Consider the following 14,661-nt stretch of genomic DNA (forward strand, 5'->3'; position numbering starts at 1 on the left):
GGGCTGGACGGACCCCGAGAGGTGCCACCGCCTGGCAGAGCCACCGGCAGGTCCCTGCCGAGACACAGGGCAGAGCTGGGACACAGAACCCCAAAACACCTTATGTCACCCCGCTGGAGGTGACACCAAAGCCACCCCCGAGGCCTGGCAGGGGATCTGCCGTGACAGTGACACCTTCGTGCCACCCCGAGTCCCCTCCAGGCTCTGCATTCCTGGGATTCCTTCGGTGCACCAGACACATTTCCGTGCTGCATGTCCTGGTAGCTGCCCTGGGGCCCTCCTGGCTGTCCCGTGCAGGACAGGCACTGCCAGGGGTGCCCTCCCTGCTCCCGCGGTGCCGGGGCTGCGGGATGGAGTCACCTTGCTCTGCTACACCCCGGCATGGAGCTGTGTGTGGGGTCAGGGGTGCCCCGGCCCTGATCACCCCACAACCTGCCCCCAAACCCCCAGGGGTTTCTCTGAACGCCCCCCCAAACAGCTGTGCCAGGGAACAGCTGCCAGGCCGCCACCCTGTGCCGTGTCACCATCACTGGCACTTGTCACATATGAGCCTCTTATGGGGGGTGGCACTGGCGTGTCCCTGGCACTGCCGCTGGATCTCCCAGCCCCTCTGCGGGGCCGGGCCGTGCTCCTTCCTCCCGGTGGGCTCTGTGGGGAGGCCTCCTGTCCCAGCCCGAGTGTGTGAGCAGGAGGAGGAGGGACACACCCAGTCCTTGTGCTGGGCGCGGGCAGTGCCAGGGGGCAGAGCACACCGCACCCTCCTGGGCTCTGCCCGCCCTCGGTGTGCCCTGAGCCCCCCCCGAGGGCGCTGAGTGCCCGGCTGGCTCCATCCCCTGTCCCCATCCCCTGGCGCACAGGGGCAGGAGCGAGGGCCCGAGCAGGTGGCTGTGCCAGCCCTGGGGACTGGCACCTGCAGCCACAGCCACCACCCTGTGCGCCCCCCGCTCCCCCCTGCCCTTGTCCGGGGCGGGGCAGGGGAGTCCCGCAGCCGGGAAAGGACAAAACTTTTACTACTTACCCAACTCCGCCTCCTCCTGTTCCTCTCCCCGGCGGGCCCAGGGCCGGGGGTTCGGCGGCTGCCCCGCACCTCGGGGGGTTCCCCGAGCCCCCTGGGCGGGATGGGATGGGCTGGGCTGGGCTGGGGGCTGCCCCGGCCGGCGGCGGGGGGCGGCAGGAGCGCCAGCTCTGGCAGGCGCCTGCTCGCACTAACTCGAACCAGGTTTCTGGAGAAAGGCTGGATGAAAACGCTTCTCCCACCCCAGCCCAGGCCCTTCTTAAAGACATAGCTACACGTCCCTGCTGCGGGCGCTGGAGATTGAGCGGGGATGGAGCGTCCTGGCAGCTCTTTCCAGCGGGTCTGGGAGCACAGCAAGGGATGTGATTGTGGGTGCCCTGGAGAGGAGATGGCACCCAGCACCTCCACCACCGGCTGTGCCACCACGGGGTGCTGTGGGCAGTGCAGCTGACCCTCCTGTCATTAACAGGGCTCGGGTGAAGGTTTCTGGGGCTGGCAGCACCCCGGGGCTGGCAGGGAGGCGGCTGAGCCCCCATCCATCCCATGGGATGATCCCACCCCCCCGCCCTTGGCCGGGGTCCCGGGGCAGCAGGAAGGGAGCTGGTCCCACACAGGCAGCCCCGTGCAGGTGGCCTTGGCAGCCCACGCCGGGCCTGACAGCCAGGACCACCCGGGAGGCCTCTGGCTGCAGCTGTGGGGAGAGAACACCCGGGGAATGGCCAGAACCTTCTCAGGCTCTGGACAAGAGTGTACCCCGTGCTGGGTGTGCAATGGGGGATCTGCTCTCCTTGCTCACATCTGTGTGAGGGGCCCTGAGGATGGCAGTGGCTGGAGCTGATGGACCAGCCCTGAACAGTAGAGAGGGGCCAGCATTGGGCAGCCACAGCCACAGCCACAGCTGGGAGGGATGGGAAAGGAAAATCCTGACACCGGGAGAGGTGATCTCAGGGCTGACACCACAAAGCAGAGACTCCCCACATTCCCACAGAGCACAGACCAAGCACAAGCTCAGCCTGGGAGGATCCTTCAGGAGAACTGACAGCACAGATCCCGGTGCCCTCAGCATGCCAGGAGCCCCATCTCTGCCACAGACACACGTGTGCACACCCAGACATGTACAGTCAGACACACGTGTGCACACCCAGACATGTACAGACACACGTGTGCACACCCAGACATGTACAGTCAGACACACGTGTGCCAGGGGGGTTTGCTCTGCCCTGGGGTGTGGGGTGCCCTGCCATCCCCGTCCTCCTGCCTGGCCATGAGGACACTGAGCCAGGATCCAAGCTCACAGTGGGACCATGCTGCTCCATATGGATGCAGCCAGCCACTCAGGGTGCCAGGAAGGGAGGAAATGGCCCCTCACAGCCACTGGTCTGGGTAATGGGGGGGAATTACCTTGTTCTCTGTCTGCTCCCATCTGCTGCCATTAATTAACTCAAGGAGCAATGATCCTCTCCTGATCCCTGCGCTGCCCACCACACTCAGTGTCCCCACGTCACACAGCTCCTGGTTGGCTCCTGGCTCTGTGCCCAGCTGCCAGACCCTGCTGTGCCAGGCTGGCCTTGTGCAGGGTCAGGCTCCGGCACACAGACAGACAGACAGACAGACAGACAGGCAGACAGACAGACAGGGGACACTCACCCCCGTGTTGATGGGTACTCCCAAGGAGCCACATGCCTGCCGCTGCCTGAGGTGCCAGCCTGGTTCCCTGCCAGGCACTCGGTGCCAAGGTGGGTGGCCAGAGGGACAGCAAGAGGAATATGGCAGAGCCTGCTGGCTCGGCTAAGGAGAGGATTCCACTTGCCAGCATCCTCAGCCCGTCGGGTGCTGTGCCAGCTCCTGCTCCATGCAGGCTGTGCTGGCAGCCAGCAGCTCCCGTGCACACACAGGGACTGGAGTGTGGCCTCCCCGTGCCAGCACCTCCAGGGCAGTGGGCATGGCCAGGGGGAATGGGGCTGGGCACCCGGGGAGCACAGAGCAGGCTGGGAGCTGGATATGCCTCCCCAAGGGACTGCTGGGTTCCTGAGCAGCTGGCTGGGTCCCTGCTGGGTTCCTGTGTCCCTCCCCAAGGGTCATTGCTCTCCTGCACAGCCCCACAGCCACTGGTGCCTCCCTGCATGGACGACTCCCATGGGTGCCACAGGGAGCTGTCCTGCACCTGGAGCCCCACAGAGCTCCCTGCAGCTGCCAAGGCTTGCTCCAGCTCTCGCTTCCACACGGAGGTGAACGCATCCCACACGCTGCTTCAGGATGATGCAAACTCCAAGGAGACAAATAGCTGAAAGCAATCCATGTTCCTGGTCCATAAGTGCTGCCATATTCCCAGCCAAAGCGGGGCTGGAAGTGCTTCCTAAGAGCCAGAAACACTGATCCTCGTGGAGTTCCTTCTAAGCTTGCTCTGGGCCCAGGTGGGAGGAATCAGAAACACCAGGGGGCTGTGAGGGGACAGCGGTGGGTGTAATCCCTCGAGGTTTCATCCCCTTCTCACTGGGTGATGGGGGTCTGCAGGACCTGCTCTCCCCAGGGGACCTGCTGCCCCTGAGGCCACAACCTGAGCAAGGGCCACCAGTTCAGCTCTCCATGGATCCTTCCAAAACACCACCCAAGGGTGAAAACACTTTTTTTTTGGAATGAGCACTTGGATCCATCCAAGCAGGAAATCTCAGCAGGGCGGAGAAATCACAGCAATGAGCTGGAGGTGCCATCCTCAGCATCAGCTCTCAGGATGTCCCACATGTGCCCCCAGCATGGCCAGGCTCTGCAGGAGCCCCACGGGCAGGGGGGCCAGGGGAAACTGTGACCGTGGGGGCTGGAAAGGCCCAGCCAGGGCTGCCCTTTTCTTACAAGAACATCAGCAGTGCGGGGTGTCCTGCCCCTCAGGCTGCCTGCAGCACGTATTTTCAGGGAGTGGCCGCAGCCCAGTGCCGAGGGCGGCTTCCAGCCAGAGCAGGGCCGATGGGAGCCTTGTGTTATCCATCCCTCCGCCTGTCCCGGAGCCGTCAGACGATTCCTGTGAAGAGGAGGGTGTGGCTCCTCTCCCCCTCCTCCGACAGCCAGGCCAACTCTCCAGCCTTGGTCAGCATCCCGCTTCCTGCACACAGCAGCCTGGGGGAGTCTGCTCACCCCTCCGACACTGCACTCACCACCGGCTCGGAGAAATCCGGGCAGAGAAAATGTCCTGCAGGCCAGGAAGGGTTTTGGGAGCTGCTCTGCCCTGCAGAGGAGGCGGCAGGGGGTGGTGGCTGGGATGAGCAGTGCTGGGCTCCAGAGGGGGGCCCCACAAGCCTTTTTGGCACTAACGTGAGGCTTCAGCACTTCTGTGGGGGGAGCAACCCCCACCCCACACTGGCCACAGCCTGTCCTGGTGGCTGAGGAGGCTCCAAGTGCCACTTCACCGTGGTGGTTGTGGCCACGGCAGGCCAGGACTCTCAGGAAGAGATCATCAGGGTGAACTCCAAACATCTCACTCCAAACAGACCCTTCTTCTCCCCTGAATGTGGGACACCTTCCTGTGGTTCTGTGGTGAGAGCCCTGCACCGTTCCTGGCACTTTGTTCTGACTCGGAGGGCACTGACCCCATGGGCAGGGGCTGACAGGGACAGCTGTGGGCTCAGAGGAGTGGGGCTCACACAGCTTCACATGGGAGAGCCTTGGGACTGCAGCCACTGTCCCCTGTCCCAGGGACACAAGGACAGACCAGCCTGGCAGGAAACTCCAGCATGTAAGAAGGGATTTTTTCTTTCTTTCATTCCTTTTTTTTTTTTAAATCCAGTCGCAGAATATGGGGGAAAACATCTGTGGCAGCTCAGCAGGCGAAGAGCTGAGCAGAGGAGTGGGGGGCAGCAGCCCCAGTTGGCAGCAGCTCTGTCTGTCTCCATGGCTGGTTCCAGAGCAGGCCGGGAGGTCAGAGGATGGAAATGCTGCACATTTCAGCAGTAAACAGCTGCTCCTGCCAGCACGGCCTGGGGTTCCTTCCAGAGAACCGTCCTGCAGCTCTTCAGGGACTGCACCTTGAGTAGCTCTTGGTGCCAGCCCCATCCTGTGCCTCGCTGAGATTTGTTCCTGCAGCTGCAGGGTCCTGAAGAGGAGGCTGAGCCATGCCAGTGTGTGTCACCCTCCAGGACACGGCTGTGCCAGTGGGACAGGGGCCTGGTCCCTGCTCTGCTCGGCCGCAGTGGGACCCTGTGCCAAGCTGTGGCATCCTTGGCTCGCTGCACCAAGGGATGGGGGATGAGGGGTGAGGGATGGGGGATGAGGGATGAGGGATGAGGGATGAGGGATGAGGGATGAGGGATGAGGGGTGAGGGATGGGGGATGAGGGATGGGGGATGAGGGATGAGGGATGGGGGATGGGGGATGAGGGATTGGGGATGAAGGATGAGGGATGCTCCCAGCTCCAGGGGACAGGCGTGTGCCCTCCCCACTCCCACCCCTGGCAGTGAATAAGAGCAGAGTAATCCAACAGCCCTTGGCTGCCGTCTCCTCCTGGAAACAGCCACCCTGCCTCATCAGACAAGTGTTTTCCCAGCCCTTTGCCGGGTGATCTCTTCATCTGGAAGCAGCACTTCTCCACTGGCATCTCCCCTTCCTGAGGAGGACGAGGCAGCTCCCTCAGCTCACAGCCCCTGGAAACACCAGGGGACACATCCTGCTGCACAGTGGTGACCTGAACTCCCCAGCCACGGGGTGAGGAGGTGCTTGTCTTTTGAATCTTTCTAAACCTGGTAGGAACCAGGAAAACCCTCGGATGTGATCTGATCCCCCAGCGAGGGCTGATGCTGGAGCACTTAGCAAAGCAAGCTGCTGCTGAAGTACCAGTCAGAATTTTGTTCTTTACCCAAGTCAGTTCAGTCACACTGGAAGCTCTGGCATCCCACTGGCTGGTGGGGGACAGATGTGCAGCAGGTGGGAGGGTGAATGGTCTGTGTTTCCTGAGGATGCAGGGGAAATGAACCTCCTCAGCCTCTGTGCCAGCAATGGAGGTGAGCCTGGCTCTGCTCACACTGCCCCAGCCCCTCCCACAAGATAAATCACAGCGTTTTTATCACCGCACACCTCTGACCCCAGCTCTGAGCCAGCCCAGCACATCCACACACATGCACATTCATGGCTGCAATGAGGAGCTGCAGCACAGGAGGACAATTTCCTGCTGCCTCACACACACACACACCTGCAGCTACCTGTGGTGCTGCTCGCCAGGTGCTCACAAGGAATTAGCTGAACACACAACGCGGGGCTGCACCCTCCACCTGCCCACAGCATCAATCCCCCCCACCATCACTCTGCTGACCCCTGTCCCCCACACCATCTCCTCCGTGGTGTCCTCCAGTGTCCCCACAGTCACCCCACTGTCCCCACATCCCCCTGCCAGCACGGTGGCACACACACAGCCCTCCTGTGGCCCCCTGGAGCAGCCCCAGCCTGCTGGCCAGACACAGGCAGTGAGGGACCATCTGCTACCGGCACAATCCACCTCCTCCACCACAGACCCTGGTCCAGCCTGCCCAGCGATGCTGCTGCCAGGTTTGGCTCACCCTGGGGCAGTGCACAGGTCAGCTTGGGTGACTGTGAAACCTCAGCGACCCCTCATTCGTCCTGGGCAGTGCTCAGGACAGTGGGAGCTGTTTCTCAGCCTCATGGCGGGTCCAGAGCACTGTCAGGAGCTGGGGCTGGGTGCTCTGCTCCTCCCCAGCGCCCGGGATGCAAGCTGTGAGGAGCTGGCAGTCGTTTCCCATGGCTCCAGGCAGATGGAGCAGGGAGGGAACTCTCGAGAGGGGATTTGCTGAGAGCAGAGGCTCAGGCTCTGCCCAGGGCCTGGGAAATGTGCGGTGCTCGAGGGAGCAGCACTGCCCTCCCCGCCCTGCAAAGCCTTTAAAATAAACTTCTACAAACAACTCCAAAATGAGCTTATTTTAGGATCCCCCGAAGCGGCGCTGGCTGTTGCTGACCCGGCACGGCACAGCAGCCTGTGCCAGAGCGAAACGCTTGGAATGGGAAGTGGAGACAGCCCAAGGAAACCCAAACCCCGCTGGCTGCCAGGAGAGGGATGAGCTGACAGGACGCCGGGGTGACAACCCAACATCTCCCCCAGATACACAACACCCCGAGGGAAAACTGCCCCACGCTGGGCAGGTGTGGGCAGCCCCCTGGGCCCCCTGCTCCGGGATGAGGTGAAGCTCCTGAGGCGGGGACAGGGCAGGGCTGGCAAGGACCAGTGTCCCCCCTTTCCCAAAGCAGCCCCCAGTAACTGCAGCACAGTGTGGGGTGTGCTTGGCTGGCAGCCTGGGAAATGCCCACCGTGAACAGGGAATAAAATCCGGGAAAGAGGGAAAGGCTGCAGGTTGTCCCAGGGCCAGCAGGGCCAGGAGCATCCCAATGACTCCTCACCCCAATGACTCCTCACCCCAATGACTCCTCACCCCAGTGCCGGGCATGTTTCCCCGACCACCGGCACCGCGGGCCTTGGAGAGGCATCTCCACTCCTCCCCTGCTCCCCCAGATCCCCTGCTGATGGAGCAGGGACAAGGGACCCCGACAGCAGGACCCGGCACGGGCCACCCGCCCGGGGAGGGGACACGGGGTGACAGCGCGGGAGGAGCAGCAGCGCAGCCCCCGGGCAGCGGGGCGGGGAGCGGCACCTCTGGGGGTCTGGGGGCCCGCAGGACCCCACGGTGGGTGGGCGGTGTCCCCTCACCTGCGGGGGCGGGCGGTGTCCCCTCACCTGCGCGGGCGGGCGGTGTCCCGTTACCTGCGCGGGCGGGCGGTGTCCCGTCACCTGCGGGGGCGGGCGGTGTCCCCTCACCTGCGCGGGCAGGGCGGTCCCGCAGCAGCGCCTGCAGGCGGGCGGCGCGGCGGTGCAGGCGGGCGGCGCGCCGGGCCAGCGCCCGCAGGTGGCCCTCGATGTCCCCCAGCAGAGCCGCCGAGTGGCCGCAGAGCTCGGCCAGCTGCCGCAGCAGCGCCAGCGCCGCCAGGCTGCAGCTGTCCCGCAGGTCCCCGAGCGGCCCCGCCGGCCGGACCCGCACGGCCACGCTCCGCCGGTAGAACGGCATCGGGGGCTCGGGGCGGCTCGGCTCGGCTCGGCTCGGCTCGGCTCGGCTCGGCTCCCTTGGCCCCGCTCCGGTCTCGCCCCGGTTCGGTTCGGTTCGGTCCAGCCCAGCCCGGCCCCGCTCCGGCCGTGCCCCTGCGAGGACTCCGGTCCGAGCGCCGCGCCGGGCTCGGGGCCGGGCTGGGGGAGGAGGAGGAGGAGGAGGAAGGGGAGGGAGGGAGGGGCGGCCCCGCTGGGGGATGCTCGGGCCGGCGGCGGGAGCTGCGGGCGGGCTGGAGGCCGGAGCCCCCGGGCTGGGGCTGCTCGGGCTGGGGAACCCCTGCCAGTGCCGGCTGCTCCCTCCGGTGCCGGCAATTCCCCTCTGAGGTCCCATTCTCCCATCCCCGAGGGTGTCTCCAGCCGCTGCCGCCCCTCCTGTGCTGGGACCGGGGGCCTGGGGGGCTTCAGTGCCCCCCGAGGTGGGCAGCGCCTCAGGACAGGCCCTTGATCCCGCATTTCCCCCAGATTTCCCGTGGGTGTTCCCGCCCCAGCCGCCGCTCCCTCCCCGCTGGCCCCAGGGTGCGGTGGGGATGCCCAGCCCGGGAGATCCCGGCCCCGGGCAGAGCGAGGGCAGCGGGAAAAGCCGGGAGAAGTTGCTGTGGTGGGTGTAACCTCCACCCAGATGGCTCAGCACCGCATCCCCAGCGGCTCCGGTTGCCTGGGACAGAGCGGGACTAGAATTCCTAGTGGGAATTTCCTCCCACAGACCGGTTCTTGCAGAGTGAACTTTGCTGGACTCCTGAACTCTTCCTGCTGTGCTTGGGTTTGTGTAAATGTTTGTGCGTCCAAACCCAGCTCCGTGGGGCTGCTGCCACTGAGAGCTATCCTTTCCTTTCCTTTCCTTTCCTTTCCTTTCCTTTCCTTTCCTTTCCTTTCCTTTCCTTTCCTTTCCTTTCCTTTCCTTTCCTTTCCTTTCCTTTCCTTTCCTTTCCTTTCCTTTCCTTTCCTTTCCTTTCCTTTCCTTTCCTTTCCTTTCCTTTCCTTTCCTTTCCTTTCCTTTCCTTTCCTTTCCTTTCCTTTCCTTTCCTTTCCTTTCCTTTCCTTTCCTTTCCTTTCCTTTCCTTTCCTTTCCTTTCCTTTCCCTTCCCTTCCCTTCCCTTCCCTCCCCTTCCCTCCCCTTCCCTCCCCTTTCCTCTTTTCCTCTTTTCCTTCTCCTCTTTTCCTTCTCCTCTGTTTTCCCTCTCCCCTGAGCTCCCCTCTGTGCCCAGAGCTGACCAATGTCTCCTGCAGGAGCCCTGGGGCTGTCCCGTGTTGTCACTCCCCGGCCGATGGGCTGCAGTGGTCACCACCTGCTTGGGGGAAATCGAGGCAGAAGGAGCTGAGGAAAGCTGGAGCCTTGGCCCTGCTCCCAGCACGGATGGGGAAACTGAGGCACACACACCCTGCAGGATGTGGGGGGGTGAATCCAGCCGGATTCTCTTGGCTCGTGCAGTCTCAGCCATGAATCATCCTCTGGGCCAGGAGAGCATCTGGAGCCCATCAGGGCCCTGCTCACTCCTCACTCCCCCCCAGCCCTGACCTCTCCTCCTGCCAGTGAGGAGGAGCCCTTGGACACTGCGCCTGTTCCTGGGGTTTTTTCAGCACAGATCTCTGTGTGTCTTTAAATCCAATCACGAGCTCTAAACTCACCTCCCCAGCAGCCACAGCACCCACCTGGGCACTGTCCTGCTGCTCAGGGCAAGAGCAACCAAATCTGCTGAAATGGGAATTGATTCAATTTTTTTTGTCTGGCTTTCAGGTGTTTTCCTCTTGTTATGCCCGATGATGCAGGTTTGTTGTGGCAGCAGTGCCCAGGTCTCGGGGCTGGCTTAGCCTTGAGATTTTAAGGATTTTAAGCCAGGTAAGTGTCAAGGGGTTTTCCTTTTGCTTTTCCTGTGCCTCTGCCTCATTTCCAACCCTTTTTCTGTAGCTGGAGAGGTGTGAACACCTTGCCATGGAGTGCAAGCCGAGATCTGGACTCTGGGAGCCCAGGGACTCATAAAACCATTGCGTAGAGCCTCGACAAATGACAAAAATCCGGTCGCTTAGCAACTTAAACTGGCTTTTATTTCCTAAAAGGATTGTGTTTTCTTCAAGTTCTTCTGTCAAACATTTAGCATGAGGAAATCACAAGGGCCCTTTCTGTGTGAAGTTAAACTGCACCGTGAAGTCACCACGTTGTTCTGAGGGTCAGGAGTGGGGCTGGAAGGGTGGGAGGGCTGGAGACAGGGAGCCACAGCCTGGCCATGGATGGGCCACAGGGAGAAACGCCGGTGCCAGAGCATTGTTTTGGTTCCTGGCGGGACTGGAGCCCTTGGCGGGGCTCAGGGGATGCTCCAGACCCGGTTTTGCCGTGCCGGGTTGTAGTGGTGTGGGTTTGGTTTTATCAGTTTTATGTATGTGTTTGTTCCTTGTATTAAGTTCGTTTTTATAAGTTGTAATGGTTTGCCCCATGTTCCACCCTCATTGGTTTCACCCCAACCCCAGTTATGTGTCAGTCAGAAGTTTTCCAGCCCCTGGGCCTTGTCTGTCACTTTGGGGTCTCTCCCAAAAGTCTGGAAAGTTCCAGGAAAAACCCCAAGTGACTGGACAAGACTTCAGCTGTCTCCCCACCCGAGTTATTGATTTGTTACACTGTGTGTCATTTATCCAGAGAGCCCTTTGGCCCCTGGTTTGTCCCCAGTTAAACCATCCCTGAGTTCCTCCCCCCAATAAAAGGTGTTGATTGGGGGGTTCAAAGAGATTATTTTCCCTCGTTTTTCCCCCTTCTGCTGCTCCTGCTGAGGGCTGTCTGCTGGGGCAGATCCCCTGATGGATAAAGCCAGCAGTTAACCCAGAACAGCCTCCTCTTTTTTGCTGCCGTTGTTGCTTCACTCCTTCAAGCAAGACAAGAACTCACGGGGTCGGTGAGGTTCATCCTGATACCAAACCCTTCACTGTGGAGGTGTCAGGGCTGGCCCAGGCAGAGACAGACACCCCAGCACCGGGTGTGGGGGGCTCTGTGTGGGGATGGATGGGCTCAGCATCCCGGGGATGGACGGGCTCAGCATCCCGGGGAGGGACGGGCTCAGCATCCCGGGGATGGATGGGCTCAGCATCCCGGGGATGGATGGGCTCAGCATCCCGGGGAGGGATGGGCTCAGCATCCCAGGGATGGACGGGCTCAGCATCCCGTGGGAAGCGGCTCCGCTGGGCAGGCAGGGCCAGGCCAGGCCAGTCCAGCCAGCGCTGATTGCAAACAGATGTCACAGGCGTTCCCTTCCCTCCTCCAGCTCCGCTCCACCCGCGGGGAGAGTCTCCTCTGGGAAAGGGACACCCCGGGTGGGTTTGGGGGGGTTTTGGGTGACTCTCAGTGGGTGAGGGGTCAGGGGTCAGGGGTGAGGGGTCAGGGGGTGGTGGTGTCCAGACTCTGGAGGGGTCACAGCCAGTCCTGACCTTCTCCCCAGTCTGTCCTGGGAACAGCACTGCCTTTCCTTGTGTCTTCTCACTGAACAGCTGCTGGTCGAGTGAGGATTGTCCTCTCCCCACAACCCCCGTCCCACGCTGCATCCCTGGGCTCTGATAAACCCAGAGCAGCGTCACTGCCTGGACCAGCCCCAAGGGCTCCAGTGTCCCACAGCCAAATTCTCTGCTTTTGCAGAACTGTTTCTTGCTGCTCCAATTCCTCTGGCGTCAGGGCAGCCCTGGGCTGGAGCCGTGCGGATGGGCCAAGGGAGGCTCCTCATGGGCAGCTGCTGATGGAGCTGCTCCAGCCGCCTCCTCCTCACCGCCCCTGGCCTGGAGCTGCACCTGGAGATGATGGAACAGCTCCTCGACCAGCGCGGGGACCCTCCTGCCCTCCCAGTGCCCGCTGGAGGGTGCTCTCTGCCAAGGTTTGGGCAGAGGATGCTTCTGAGCAGCTCTTGGTGAGAAAACAAACAAAAAAAACCACCAAACCCCCCCCCCCCCCCAAAAAAAAAAACCAACAAAAAAACCCCAAAGAAACAAACAACCCCCCCCCCCCAACAAAACAAAACAAAACCCAAACCAAACCAAACCAAACCAAAACAAAACAAAAAACAACCAAACAAAAAAACCCCCCAAAAACCCAAAAAACAAAACAAAACAAACCCCAAAAAACAAACAAACAAAAAACCCAAAACAAACAAACAAAAACCCCACAAAAACAACAACCAAAAAAAACCCACAAAACAAACAAAGAAAAAAAAAACCCCAAAACAAAACAAAAAGGACAGGTAGGAGCAGTTTCAGTGGGTTGTGCGAGAGGCAGCACTGGACCCTACTGGGCACCACGCAGGATCCCCCTGCAGCGCCCCAGGACCAGCTCCTGCCCCCGTTTGCTCCCCCCACATGTTGATTTGTCCTCCCAGGCTGTGCTGTGGGGCAGGAGCTGAGGCTGCTCCGTGTGCCCTGGGCAAACAAACACCTCCCATGGCCGTGCCCCTCTCTGTGGCCTCAGAGCTCCCTGCCCTGCCCTCCCTTCCTGTGCCTCCCAGACCACCTTTTTTGGTGCCTTTCCTGCTCCAAAGCCTGACAGTTCCCGCAGCTCCTCTGCCCTCCCTGTGCCTCCTGCAGCCGCCCTGTGCACCTGAGCTGAGCAGACCCAGCAGGGACACGCAGGCTGCCAGGGCTGTGGGTCTGATTAGACACACCCCATGGCCCAGGACACTGAGGCAGGACAAGGAGCAGCACCTGGGATCAAGATATTCTCCTGCACAATTCCCTTTATTTCCCAATAAATAAATTTCCTTCCTGCGAGGAGTGTGAAATATCCCCAGCTGGGCCCATGGATCCAGCTCCCAGTCCCTGTTCTCCTGCTGAAAATTATTTGGCACAGCCAATACCCAAAGGGTGTCTCCCACAATGGTCAGTGATGCCATTTGCTGCCAGAGTGTGCTACACCATCGCCTGCTCTTGGCTCACACGTGGCTCACAGCAGCTCCTTTTCCCCCCAGATTCACCCCCTCCCACCCTGGCAGTCCCCACTGCTCATTCCAGGGGCTGGGCTGTTCCCTCCCCAAAGGAAGTGCTGAATAACTCGTTCATTGAAGAGAATGTTCATCTACAAGCTCGTCCTGCAGCTCCCTGGCTCGGCTGTTTGGAGGTGCAATGGGCTTTCTGTGTTCAATTAACTCCCCTCTGTGTCCTCTGTGGACTGGGCTGCGCTGTCCAGCCCTTCATCCTTTTCCAGGCTGCTGTGGAAAGCATTAGCATGCACAGTGCTGAGTTCCACGGTGGAAGTGTTCATGAAAAATTGAACATCAAATCCCTCAATTTGCTGTCCAAGTAATTTTTTCCACAGAGGCAGCATCCCCCTGGCTCTTACCTGTCTGTAGCCCCGCAGCCCTCTGGCTGCCCCAAACATCCACAGCTCCTGCTGGGAGCAGAAGCAGCTCTAGGAATGTTTTGGAGACACTGACACATTTTCCATTACAGAGCCCGTGTCATCCCATCTGTGCTCCATTAGCCTATTTTTAATCACAATTTAAAGCCATTTTCCAGGAATAAACACAGAACTCTCTGGCCTGTAACTCCTTCAGCCCCTGGTGACACTTTGGTTCCAGGTGTGTGAGTGGCTGCCAGGAAGGGCAGAGGCTGCAGCAGCAGGATGGGTGTTCACAGACTCATGGAACAGTTTGGGTTGGAAGGAACATCAAAGGCCATCTCATTCCATCCCCTGCCAAGGGCAGGGACACCTTTCACCATCCCAGGCTGCTCCAAGTCCCATCTAACCCGGCCTTGGACACTGCCAGGGGTCTCTGGGCACCCTGTGCCAAGGCCTCGTCTCCCTCACAGGGATGAATTTTGAGAACAGATAAGCAATTAGCATTTCCCTTTTTGTATAATCACATTATTGCACCTATTGCTGAGTTACTGTTGTGCACCCAGTTGGTTTTTATTCCCTGCAACCCAGGACACTGACCCCCCTGATGCCTCAGGTGTGTGTGCAGACTCCTGGCACCCCGTCCCTCCCTGGGCAGGGGATGTCAGGATAAAACCCTGCCCTCCAGCAAGGAAGGGATGTGGATTTCACAGGTTTTGAGTATTTTTGAGTTTACTCCCTCCAGATTTCCTTGCACACCTGGGCAGCCCGTGCTGTGCTCGCTTTGTGGTGACCCACCTGTGCTGCAGAACAGCACAAACAGGGCTGTGAGGGGTCCATGGGTGATCTTTTGGGGATTTCCTCCCGCGTGAGAGGCCATTCCCTCACACTTACACAGTGCCAGAGTAGTGGAGACCAGCTTGTGCCATCTGCCCATGGCTGGTCCCTATGGGAACCCCCTCCAGCCCCTGCAGGGGGAAAACAGGGCAGGGAGAGAGGGGCAGTGTGGTCTGGAGGGTCTTGGAGGGGGCGCTGTGTTGGGGGTGTTGTTCCTGCACCACAAGATCCTCCAAGTGGGAAAACATCCCAACAAACCCTGTAAACAAACAGCACAGGGGGCAGGAGAAGCCTGAGCAGGAGAAAGGTCCTGTGGCTCATCCTGGATGGGCAGGAGCTCTGTCCATCAGCACTGACCCCCTGTGTCCATCAGCACTGCCCCCCTGTGTCCATCAGCACTGACCCCCTGTGTCCATC

This window comes from Zosterops lateralis (assembly GCF_965231275.1).
Source record: "Zosterops lateralis genome assembly, chromosome: 21".
In the NCBI taxonomy this organism is placed as follows: Eukaryota; Metazoa; Chordata; class Aves; order Passeriformes; family Zosteropidae; genus Zosterops; species Zosterops lateralis.